The 13,246-nt window shown below is 34.1% G+C and overlaps 1 protein-coding gene across 7 annotated transcripts in view; it reads right to left on the reverse strand.

Annotated features, from left to right (window-relative positions):
- Positions 1 to 13,246, reverse strand: part of LOC128858904 (uncharacterized) — a 45,080-nt gene that overhangs the window by 27,393 nt on the left and 4,441 nt on the right. Inside the window, exon 1 of one of the 7 annotated variants that reach the window (XM_054095474.1) lies at positions 12,214 to 12,820. The exons of 5 other annotated variants lie outside the window; for them this stretch is intronic. The gene's annotated coding sequence lies outside the window, so the exon portion shown is untranslated. Of the gene's footprint in view, positions 1 to 7,412; positions 8,814 to 12,213; positions 12,821 to 13,246 lie in introns of those variants that run through there. One more of the 7 variants, XM_054095470.1, reaches the window with a different exon arrangement.

Genomic DNA, 13,246 nt, shown 5'->3' on the forward strand with positions numbered 1-13,246 from the left:
ACCTGCAAATGAAGGAACGTTTCACGATGTGAGCCTGACTCATTCTTTGCACTTATTGCTGTGGGCGGGTATATACACATGTAAGTTCGGTTCGGACCGAATGTAAAACTTACTTATTCATAATATTTCGGTGATCCATGTGGTGCATTATGAAATAAACTCAAAATTACCACCACTTTAAAACAAAGCGAATTGTGACAAAGAGTTATGAGATGTTGTTATTTAAACTTATTTACTGCATATACAGTCATGTGAAGAATAATATGAATAAAAATTTTGCCACAATTTATCGATCGGATTTAAGGGGTTATATACATATACATATATATAATTTTCGCGTACACCCTTTTTGGGTGTTTGGCCAAACTCCTCCTCCGATTTGTGGTGTGCGTCTTGATGTTGTTCCACAAATGGAGGGACCTACAGTTTCAAGCCGACTCCGAACGGCAGATATTTAATGAGGAGCTTTTTCATGGCAGAAATACACTCGGAGGTTTGCCATTGGCTGCCGAGGGGCGACCGCTATTAGAAAAATGTTTTTCTTAATTTTGGTGTTTCACCGAGATTCGAACCTACGTTCTCTCTGTGAATTCCGAATGGTAATCACGCACCAACCCATTCGGGTACGGCGGGGTTATATACACAGTAAAAAATGATGGTTTATATTTAATACCTGTTGCTATTGAATTTATACAATTTTGGAATTAAATTTGATTTTTAATTCTAAAAAGTTTTATTTTAAGACGATGAAATATTCTTGCAATTATTTTAAATCCAAAATGGGTTTAAAACAAAACTTTAATTGGTGCTGAGCGTTGCGTTTTGGAAATTTAATACCTATTAGATTTAACGTAAGACCAAAAAAACATTAAAATGCTCTCTTTAATGTTTCAAGCTATTTTGGTTTCAGTTTAAGTTTCAATTATATTCAATTTAAAATTTATTGGTTTAAAAGTAAAACCAAAAAAGTATTAAAAAATGTTCTCACTCTCAATTAATTTTAATGTACTCTGAACTTTAGTATTATTTGCTTTAAAGTAAAACCAAGAAAGTATTAAAAAATTCTCCCACTCTCTGTCACTCACTCACTCTCAGTGTCATTTTTTCCACTATTCTGTTTTTAAAAGTGAAATACCACGCGGAAGGAAAGCGATGATATGGCCTCTGGAGACGATACAGCATGCTTGACTGAGCTTTGTGTGTGTTAGTGCAGTCGGGTGTCGTCGTGTCACACATACTTGTTGTCGGCTTTTGAATGATGAAAATCAAAAATTTTAGATATTAGCGTCAATCAGCCGACACGCACACATATAAAGTTCTTGTCAAACAATGCTTGACCGTCACCAGAGGCCAATAGCGAGGTAATTTCTGAAGAATATCTTCGTTTTTTTTCAAAACTGCATAGTTAAAGACGAACTGAATTTGGTGCAGCAGAAATTGCGAGAAACGTTAAAATCGAGACAAAAATTCATCGCAACTGCGTGGAATGTTTTGGAAATATGAAAGCAGTGTGGAACAAATTTTTATTGCTGCGAGTGGCGGTTCTAATTTGGGAAACTGTACAGAATGGACGTCTGAAGTAATACCTTATTTGATTTTCTTAAAGTTGCTGCCATCCATTGCCAGTGGACGCGAACAAAAAAAAGCAAAATTCCAAAAATCTGTCGACAGTTTTATTTTTGAAAACGTAATTTACTATAAATTTTCTGTTCTTAATGGGCATAAATAAAAAAATTTGTTTTTACAGCTTAGAAGAACATAAAATAACGTCTGGTCAGCCCACAATCGTTGCAGTTGGACAAGACAAAGCCACAATTTGCCAATATTTTATAACAATTGATGGTAAGAAGATAGCAGTTCCCGAGCATTATGAATTTAGGCAAGTTTTTGACTTGTACTTTAAAGCATTTTACGTATTTAATATACAGTTTGATGTAACTTATATATATATTGTCGATAACGAAATTTACTTAAGTTTAGAAATCTTTGTCACTAAGGAATTTAATTCCATTTTGCAGTGTTATGAAATTATTTCAACAGATCTTTCAGAACTAATTAAATTTAATAGCCTTAAAAATGTAAAACCATTTGAAGTGTACTTTATAGATTCAAAAATGTTTTTATTAATTCCGTGTGAAATTATAGAATAAAATTTAAATATGTATTATTATTTCACTTATGTATATAAATTTATGTCATTTTAAATAAAATGTAAATTTTTATTTAAAAAATTTATTTTGTTTTTTGTTTTGAGGATTCGTCAACAATGTACTAAATCTACTACAATTTTGGTTTGGATTCAATTCCTTTTTGGAATTAAAATATCATTCAAGGGTTTACTTTCAATTCCAAGAAAGTTCTACATTCAATTCAATTTCGGATTTACTTTAATTCTAATTATTATTAAATTTATTTCAATTCTCGTATAAAGTCAAAACCATTTTAGCTTTATTTTTAAACCCTTAAAGTATATAATTTAGTCTCATTCTTGGTTTTTTAAAGAGAATATTTTAATTAACTTCTCTCTCTCTCTTTTCTGAAACCGGAATGGTTTTAATCTTATACTTTCTGGAATTGTTATATATAAACACCAAATTGGTATTAATATTAAACTAAAATTTTTACTGTGTACAGTTAGAATTTTCAAAAAATTGTCTTTTTTTATTTTTTCTTAATGTACCTATATTTGAGAATACACAAAGAAAATTTAATATCGTTCCGGTGAATATTTTCAAAGTTACACGCAAAATGCGTTTCAGAGTATGTAAAGTGATTTTCAAACTTTAAACGCGTTTTTCTCAAAATGTTGTTTTCAAAGTCGATGACCAACATTGCTCGAAAACGGTTTTACCTATTAGTCTAAAATTTTAACACGAGCTTCTTAAATATATTTTTGAGAGATTTTTTCTCACCGATAAATGTATTTTTTAAAAACAATTTAAGGCCGAAATTTTGGTCAAAAATCGATTTTTTTTTTTGAGAAACCGCCATTTTGTCAAAAAAAATTTACTTTGCTTATTAGTTCGATTAACTACTAAATATAACACTACTTTAAGGATCCAGAGGATCCAGTTCAGAGATATAGTGATCACCGCAAAACATCTTTTTTGAGAGGAACTCCCGGAGATGTAGCTCCTTTCCAAATAATATATATATAATTTTCGCGTACACCCTTTTTGGGTGTTTGGCCGAGCTCCTCCTCCTATTTGTGGTGCGCGTCTTGATGTTATTTCACAAATGGAGGGACCTACAGTTTCAAGCCGACTCCGGACGGAAGATATTTTTATGAGGAGCTTTTTCATGGCAGAAATACACTCGGAGGTTTGCATCGGCTGCCGAAGGGCGACCGCTATTAGAAAAATGTTTTTCTTAATTTTGATGTTTCACCGAGATTCGAACCTACGTTCCCTTTGTGAATGTCGTACGGTAGTCACGCACCAACCCATTCGGCTACGGCGGCCGCCTTACTAATACTAAGACTTAAAATACAGTTAAAAGATAACATAATATGTGTACAAATTTTTGGATCAATAAATTTAAAAGTTTTCTCAGAAAAAATTTTGGAAAATTCGCTTTTTTTTGGCCAGCTTAAGATGTTGATTTTTTTATCCGATCACCATTTCTGGGTCAACTTCGAAATATGTTTCGTGGTCTTGTTCATCAAACTGGCACATAACCATCGGCATGAGTAACATAACCTCATTTAAAATAGTGCATAGCTGTCGTTGTATCCTTAATTCGATATATCACAACAACGGGGCAACAATTTAATGACTGTCTATCTGAAGTGTGCTCAATAGCTGACACTTCGACCTGAAAGATCTTTTGTGTCCGCACCAGCAACTTGATAGAAGAATCACCTCCACGCCAAAATTGATCCTCCTTCATGTTTAATAGTTTTAATTGTATAAGTCGTTTTGAAAATGGTTTTCACTAGTCTTATTATTTTGTGTACCCGATACCCAGGATTTTTTTTTTTTGTTTTTCCTTATTCACTCCTCTCGGGGGCATAAGCCATTTTAATCTATTTTGATTTCTGACAGGGTAGGTGATTAGACTGCCGCTAGCCGATAGCCAGGATAAAACATATTAAATTTAGACTCATCCGAATATTTCCATTTCCGCCATTTCTTCAAGGAACTTTCCTTGTTTATTTTGATTCTAATTTTTTCTTAATTGACGTTTTGCGAATGGTGGAAGTGTCGATATTTAAATAAAATTCACTTTTAATGTCACAATATACCTACACTGGTTCTTTTTCACACAGTTCTTTAACCACAGTTTTTTTCAAGAATTTGAGATACGTTTTCCTCCGTGTTTCCTTTTATAGCATCTATTTTATTGTATTTTCTTCCATTCTCGTAGATCAACTTTTCGGTATAAAAAATCCTTTATTCCGAAGGGTTTTCATAAACCCTCACAGCTCAACGATGCAATGTAGTCGTCTACCCACTGAGATTAACTAAATTATTAAAATGCTCTTATTATATTTCACATGACTGTATAGAATAATATTTTATTAGTCCAAAATGTACGGTATAAACAAAGTTGAGACTTTCCCCTTCCTTTTTTTTATCTTTCTGAATATATATTTGGCGCATATGTCCTTATTAGACGTTTGGTCGAACTTCTCTCGCAAAATATGGTGTGAGCCTCTTTAATGAAAGGGTTTTCCATAGCTGGAGATTCACTTATACCTTTCGATGGACGGCCGTTATTGGAAATAAATTGGCTTTCAATTATGTTTCATGTTCAAATGGGTATCGAACCCGGAACCCAGCGAGTTGTATTAACGCATAAGCCACTTGGCTAGGGCAGTCGCCTGATAGTATATTTTTGTTTTTTTTTTTTGCGTTTTTATACTCCTTTTAAATAATCTTGTTTTCTATAATTTTGTCACCTTGCCTATGTACATTGGTGTCAATTCGGCTTTGCTAGCAATTGGATGCTTCAGTTTGCTTCGTTTACCAGCACTCATTCGCCTTAAACTATGTTGCTGCTTTTCGTGTCAGCATTCGCTCCAGTTCCACGAGCTGCGTTTTGCACCCAGGGGCACAGAGTTGCTCGCAAACAGACAACTCACTTTGTGTTTTCATTCTGCCCAATGCTGTTGTTGCCTGTAGATTCAAAAGTAAAGCAATTGCAAGCAATAAAGTTGCCCTGTGTGAACGACAACGACAACAACAAAAGAGAATTTGCATAGTTGAAGCAACAAAAGTTTCCTTTTGTTAACACGGTCTTATGTATGTCATAACTAGTCAAAGTACCATTATAGTCTTGAAAGACGGCGACGTTAATCCTGATTAAAATTGTAGTGTGACAGACGGTTGTTATGCGAATTAGTGAACAGCTGATTTGCTTGTTGGATAGTTTTGTCAGTAAAAAATGGACCGCAGGCAACAAATATGGGCATTAGTTGCGCTGATAATTATTTATATGAATAATTTTTTTTATTTAAAAGAAATTTTAATTTGCAATTTCTCCAACTGTTCCGAAATATAAAAAAAAAATTAATGTAATTTTGAAAGTGTAGCCGTAGCCGAATGGATTGGTGCGTTACTACCATTGGGAATTCAGAGAGAATGTATGTTCGAATCTCGGTGAAAGACCAAAAATTGACGTAAAACTTTTTCTAATAAAATAAAATAAAAATATCTGCTGTTCGGAGTCGGATTGCAACTGTAGGTGTCCCTCCATTTGTGGAACAACATCAAGATGCACGCCACAAATGGGAAGAGGAGCTTGGCCTAACACCCAAAAAGGGTGTACGCGCCAATTATATTTAAATATATTCTAGTCTTACTTCTTTAAAAGTTTCAGCATATTACATTCACAATAGATATTAACTGTCATTTTTCGGCAATGTTGCCATCGCAAATTCCCCTAATCCGCTTAAATGATGAGAATTAAGTTCAGTTGTCAATCCGCATCAGTTGCAATTAATTCCTGAAATAAATCCGAATTTTATCGTTAATCCCGATTAACGACACCGCCTGTCTAGGCTATTATATGCCGATCTTCCTTAGATTTTCGGACTGGATTGCCTTTTTCATTTATTGATCCATCAGGGGCTGGTTTATTTATAACAGCGAAAGAATTTAGAATGAATACTAGTAACCCATTTCAGTATTATTCTCTTACCACTGCATTATGGCCGTAGCAGCGAACTTTTTTCGCAACGCATGCCGCACTTTTACTCTTTTTTGTAGTAAAAAAAAAAAAACGGGAATGTTCACACTATTCACTCATATTCATATGCAAATAACTTTTCACTAAATAATACGACAGCTTAATTATTAATTTAATTTCAATCTTGAAAAGGCTGGGATTCGTATAATGTAACTTGGGCAATTTTTGGCAAACTATAATGTTTTAATTAATGAAACTTGGTGGAGATGTTAAGAAGGTGTTAAGGAACAATCTTTATAACTACCTTTTGTTTTTACTTATTTTTTATTTTTATTTTTTATACTTGTATTCGAATTATTTTCATTAAAATTAAATGCAAATGCATTTATCCATATAATCACTTTCCAATTTTAAACGCGAATAAGGAGATTGGAATGACAACAGTATAGTGCTGCCGGATGCCTGCAAATGAAAAAAAAAATGAAGTATTTCTGTTTAGTGTTAATGGTGAGGATGGGAGTTATTGTGCCTCATTACTACACACACGCATATGACGTTTTAATTTTCGGTTCAATGGTTTTAACACGGAAAGGAGTTTTACGCAAAAATACTGTGGATTGCGTAGCCGGAGTTGCACTGATGAGAGTTATTTTTTTGAAAGAAATCGAGTTTTTTAATAAAGACAACTACAACCACCCTATTTGTTTTGCAGACATGATAATCGAATATTTGTGGAGAAAACACCAACTTTTCGCTATATTACACCACTTTAACATTATATTACTTAAAACTATAAGTCTCCGGAGGGTGCGATTTTCAGTTTAGAGATGGGGATACACCCCTCTATCCCACCCTTCAAACCTTTTTTTTTTTCAAAGTAGCTTACATTTTACTAAATGTTTCCGCTTTTTTATAGTAAAAAAAAGGAAAATGTTCACACTGTTCACTCATATTCATATGCAAATATTTCTACACTAAATAATACGATAACTTAATTATTAATTCAATTTCAATCTTGAAAATATCAGTTAAAAAATGTTTCAAACATTCAAAAATATTATCAGATCCGGTATCGGCAATTTGTTACCGAACGTTTTAAACCACCCATTATTTTATGTATTTACTTATTTACGAATGCAGACAATTATGAATGCATTACCACGAAATGTGATCACTATTTCAACGACATACATATTTGAAACATACATATGTACAGCGTGCAGCATAAACACTTTTAGGTATTTCTTATCTCACTTAAATATTTCTTTGTATGCATTACATACTTGTATCTTTAGTGTATCTGCGACCGCGCACCTTCTTTCTGCCTGTAGCTTTACTGATTTTTTTCTCTTCTGTTTTTCGTTAACCTAAATGAGAGCCTCAGCACTGCTGGTAAGGGTAAATAATGTGTGTTGGTATGTTTGTATGTATGGGTGTAAACACATGAATATACATTTGTTTTCAATGATGATCCTGTGTTTTTCTGTTGGTATAGTGAAACAAAAGACACATTTTCGCACACATTTCAATTAACACAACATTCAACTTAAGCTAATTTCTCATTTAAATATTATTTTTTATTTATGTATCTATTAATAGTTTTAGTATAATTAAAGGAGTTAAATGCAATTAACTACAATTCGCATTATATCCAAACAACGACCGAAGCAACACTAAAGCAAATGTACAAATATACGAGAACGAACACAAGGCGCAATAAGCAATTGTCTGTATGCATACATACATAATATACATTTGTACCTAGCCACATGTTGGAGTGGTTAATGCTCTCGACTAGAGGCACTAATGCAGTGCTACCAGAAGGATGTGTTTTTAAAAAGAATTTCGACCGAGACATTTAATTGCAGCGATAAATTTATCTCTATTGTCGTCTTTGGTGTCAGCGGTAAATTACAAACTTTTGTGAACTAATTTTAAATATTCTAAGGTTTATAAGTCGAAATTTAAATTAGTTGTTTTGTATTGTTATTTGTAAAAATTTAACTGTATTAAAAGCTAGTTCCCAACATTTCTGGTTCTTGTTGTACCATTTATTTCTTATTATTGAATCCCTTTTGTTTTCTAGAAGTTTTGTCTGTTATATTCGATTATCTAAAGCTAATATAGCATCTAGATTCTAGACTAAATTTTTTACAGTAATACCTAAATTAGAGCGCTATGAGTTGAATTTTCTAACGCCTCCGATGGGCAACACGCGTTAAGAATAGCCGTAATGATGCTCACACTCGCCAATCTAAGCGTACGCCCGTATCAGTTGACACAATGAAACTAATGAGAGCCCTACGTAAATGAATTCTCACCACCGTTCCGTTCCGTAGTATCGTAGATCGTTGTTTCATCGTGTCAGCTGATACGGGCGTAAGTTCGCGTTTTACGTGAAATGGCTGTCCAAATCCATACAAATTGCATAGCCGTGAAACATGCGTGAATTTTATATGCATTTCATGGCAAAGTTTTACTCAGTTCACGCCGAGAAAACACGCGCAACATGCCAATTATTTAAAATGCACATCTCATTTAAAATTGAGCGAAAACTGACAGTCCGTTTGCGAGTGAAGTTCCTGAATTCGAATACTCCGAAGGCAAAGCAATTTTAACCGAAACGTCTTCGCAAAGAGTGTAAATAAATCATTTTTATATTTCTTGTGTCAATAGATATGTGTGGTAATTTCTTCAAAAACACTTTTCTTACCAAAATTTGTCAATTGCTTCTGGGGCGATTCTCATAAATTTGACGTTTCTTCTCATTTGACAATCAATGTTGCTAGCAAAGCACGGCTGTGATATTAGTCTGTATACCTTTATTAAGGTAATTTTTTTTGATTTTCATTAATATTTTATGTAACAAAATATGAAAAGTATGAGTTTTCATGCTTAATCGTTATCAAATTATCCTTCTCTTTACTTTTTCCTTTGTCTCACTTTTGTCTTCATTCTTTCTCACGTCAACTCCGTATTACTGTACGATGCTCAAGGTGAATTGAGTACTGAAGGTGGCATCTTCCCGAACAGTTTTGACAAGTCTGACGTCAGGCTCTTTCCAATACAAAACAAACAAAAGGAGGAGAAATATATATCATGTTTGCGAAAATTCAAATAATGGCTCGGTAATATGGTGATTCGTGACATTTAAGCTAAACAACCTAATGAGAACAAAGTGTCTCCCGTTAAATTATGAAAGCACAAATTAATATAAAGTCACCAAATGCAGTTTTTTGCGTGTTTTTACTTGTTTTTATACATGTATTCGAAATATTTCAATGAAAATCAAATGTGCGGCCTTTGATTTATTAAAAGGCTAAATTGTTTGTTTAATTTGAAAATCCCAATATTGCCACCTCTATCACTGAATATTTAGGAACAAGTAATTTCTCCTCCTTGTATATTGTTTATTTGTTTTACTTCATTACAAGTGATGACGCCAAACGGTTGTCAAAATTGCAAAAAATAAGTAACGGCTTTCGGGAAGCATCATCTTTAGTATACCGGGTATTTGTCACGTATAATGACAGATCTTAGTCCATGTAAAACCGGCGCCTATGCAAAATATACAATTATATCTAAACTATCTGGCTTTGATAGCTGAATCCAAGCACATTGTGCAGATATAGGAGTAATATAATACTGTGACGAATAATGAACATTCACTAAACGACTGCCAGCAATATCGGACGAATGAGGTACTAAAACAAAAACAAGAATGACAAATGACAAGACAGAATTTGCCAGAAAATACGAGTTGCCACATCTAGAAATAACTATCTTATATACAGAGATGCTGCGCACAAAATATTCAGTCTTAAGTTAAAAGGGTGAGCGTTTAAATGTACAGAGTGATACAAAGTGATTAAGCATTAAAATTAAGATGAGCAAAAAAGCTGTGTTGCTATTAGCCTATGGATTTTATTAGCCAGTGATCGATTTCAGAGGAATTACAGAGAGACGTTTTATTTGGAGAAAAAATTAACAAAACATTTTCACTAAAGAGCAGGGTTTGAGAGAATTGTCAACAGTTTCCATTACGTGTTTGATGAAAATTGTGTTTAAACTGTAATTTGTTTGTTTCGACCGCATTCACACAGAGCCGAGTCTCATGTGACTTGGCAGCCGAAGTTACTGGTAAAAAAAATTCAGAAGGTGTAGCCAATATCAGACCATTAACCAGGTCTCAGCGAATTTGAAAGAATCAGAATCAGCTTGTTGGCTATCGTAACCGGGCCATTTTTTTACGAAAAATCTGAGCTTGTGTTGGTGATATACGAACAACAAACAACGCAGTTTCCGGTCATATTACTTCATTGGCGTCTGAACAGCGGCTGATAGGCGAGTGTGTGAATACGTGAAATGAGCGAGCGGAATTCTGCTGCCGGGTACCCGGTGACGTGGCAGCCGAAATTACTCACTTAATTACGTTTTTCACCATAGCTGAAGGCCAAACCTGGTAATCTTCAACCTTGATCTGCCTTTTTTGAATACGTGTGAAATTAGGGGCAGAACTCTGTTGGCGTTAACGTGGCAGTCGAAGCTAGAGTGCCCACACTCACTGACGTGTACGTATGCTGCCTGAGTTAAACAAAATTCAGCAAAACTTATGATCGTATGGCAACGTAAATGCAACGCTTGCATCGACACAGTGTTGCCACTTTTACACATATCAATTACAATTTTTCAGTATATAATAAAGCAAAACTAAAATCCAACAAAAGCAAATAATTCATCTATCTATAAATAACATTATGAAACATCGCTTTTAAATTATTTAAATAAAAATTAAAATTTTTATCAGTTTATTTTGTTAATGATTTTAAAATGAACTGTATGGCAACACAAAGTTTTGAGAAAGCACACAACTTCGCAGTAAAAATCAAAATTCCTCACATTACACAAGTACATGTCACGCGTAACCGTCCCACGTCACCGGGGGTTCGGCAGCAGAATTCTGCGTACTCATTTCACAGGTATACGCACACTTGTCCAATCCGCCGCTGTTCAGACGGCAATGAAGCAACAGGAGCGTAGGCTGTGTCGTTTATTTTCGTATATCACCAACACAAGCTCAGTTTTCTCGTAAACAAACCGCTAGCATGACCCCGGTTGCGTCAGCCAATCAGCAAATTCTTGGAAATTCGCTGAGAGCCGGTTAAAGGTCTGACAATATTGACCACACCTTCTGCATTTTGTTCACCATGAGCACACATGGCACTCTCATACGTTGAGTATTCACGATGTAGAGAAAACAAAGGTGGCAACATCGCAGTCCCCCTTGACGTCAGCACAGAATGTAAACAAACTTTTGTGTGCAAAATTATTTGTTTGTGAAACAATCGGTGAATATTGTAAGCTTTAAATTCAACAAAATAATAAAAATGAAGAGCCGCGTGTTAAATTCTGAAAATAAGTATATTTCCATATGTAAATATTTTTTTTACTTGTTTTCGATTAATCTTCCACTTCTTTTAGATTTTTTTTCTGTGCTGACGTTTCGGCCTTGGAATGGCACACTCTTGTATTTTACCACTCTTAGGTCATATCAGCTGACACCATCTGGGGGTTTACTTAGGCAACTCGCTGATATATTTAATATAATTATTAACTTTTTTTCTTTAACAAATATTGCAGCTTTGAACATCCCTGGTTTGTTGGTCGTACAATGACAAGAAATATTTACCATAATATAACGTTTTAAGGCGTAAGTATTGTGGAGTATTCACAACAGATCTGTCGTTTTAGAATTACACCCAATTTTCCGTCGTCTTGTGGGCGAGTATTATAAAAAAAAATTCTCGGCCGTTAAGGGTTAATAATGATTTTATGAGGTCAGGGACAATAGATTATATTGAAATTATAATAATGCAAATATCCTAAACAGACTCCTTCTTTCTATATTTCGATACAAACAATGGACACTGCATTAGTTATTTGTGTAAATATGTATGTGTAGTACTTTTTTATGGCGAATTCGTTTTCAGCCAGACGTAAGTTTTTCTTAAAAAGTTCATCAAAATTTGCAGTAGTGCATATTATGTCGTTTAGGTTATTTATAGCTACTTGTGCAAATAATACCATTAAAATTCGCCCAACTCTGCGCCATACTTTCACATATCCATAGTTTTCTGGTTTTTTACATACATATTTTTTTCACTTTTTTCGTGCGATTTTAGGCATTAATTTTCTTTTTATCATACACAATGCTATAGTTACAGTATTTTTTCGGCACAAAGATCTTAAATGCGTAGTGCAAACCTCCTTTTGTTCTATTCCATGCCATAGCCACATATTTGCAATTTTCCGCTGGAATTTCAAGGCAATTATATTGCGGACGAACGATTTTCAAGTATGTGCCGCCTTTGTATAAAAGCAATTGTGTTCATGTGTATTGCTTTCGCTATCTTAAACATCACTAAATCCGTGTATAGTCTTAGTTTTCGGCATATAGGTAAATTCAATTAATTGGCGTTAAGGCATACGAATGAGAGCGTGCATAAGTATAGGTGTATATGTATATTGACATACTTTGTATGCAGGTATGTGTTTGACTACTCCTTCAGCCATTCACATTGTAGTTCTTTGCTGGTACTTATTCATTTTAAATACGCATTTTAATTACATTTACAAAACTAAATGTATACTGCTCGTATGAAGTGCCACCTCATCGATTTACCCAATTATTTTCTTCATACATAAGCAGTGATATTTTTGCGCTTCATACCTAAAAGTGCATATAATGCGTCACTCTGTTGTCATCCCATTGCATATTTGGCTGCAAAAGTTTGCTGCTTTACTAAACTATTATTTTGCTTGGACTTTATATATAATTCCCGTTACTGCACACTTTTTCCACTCAAACGAAATCGAACACTAACTTAGATACATATATTTAAGATAATTTTCCCACTATTAAAGACATATTTCGTTGCAATAGGAAAATTGGTCTTATAGCTTAGGCTTACAACCCTTCTGAAATAAAATTTTCAATGTTATACTCAAAGCAAAATGTTAGTACTACAGAAATGAACTATTTACTTAGTGTTGTTTGCTTTGGACTCGTAGCACAAATAAAACAACGGCGTATGTGGTGTTCGTGCGCCAGCCGCTT

The sequence above is a fragment of the Anastrepha ludens genome, chromosome 3, assembly GCF_028408465.1.
Source record: "Anastrepha ludens isolate Willacy chromosome 3, idAnaLude1.1, whole genome shotgun sequence".
Lineage (NCBI taxonomy): Eukaryota > Metazoa > Arthropoda > Insecta > Diptera > Tephritidae > Anastrepha > Anastrepha ludens.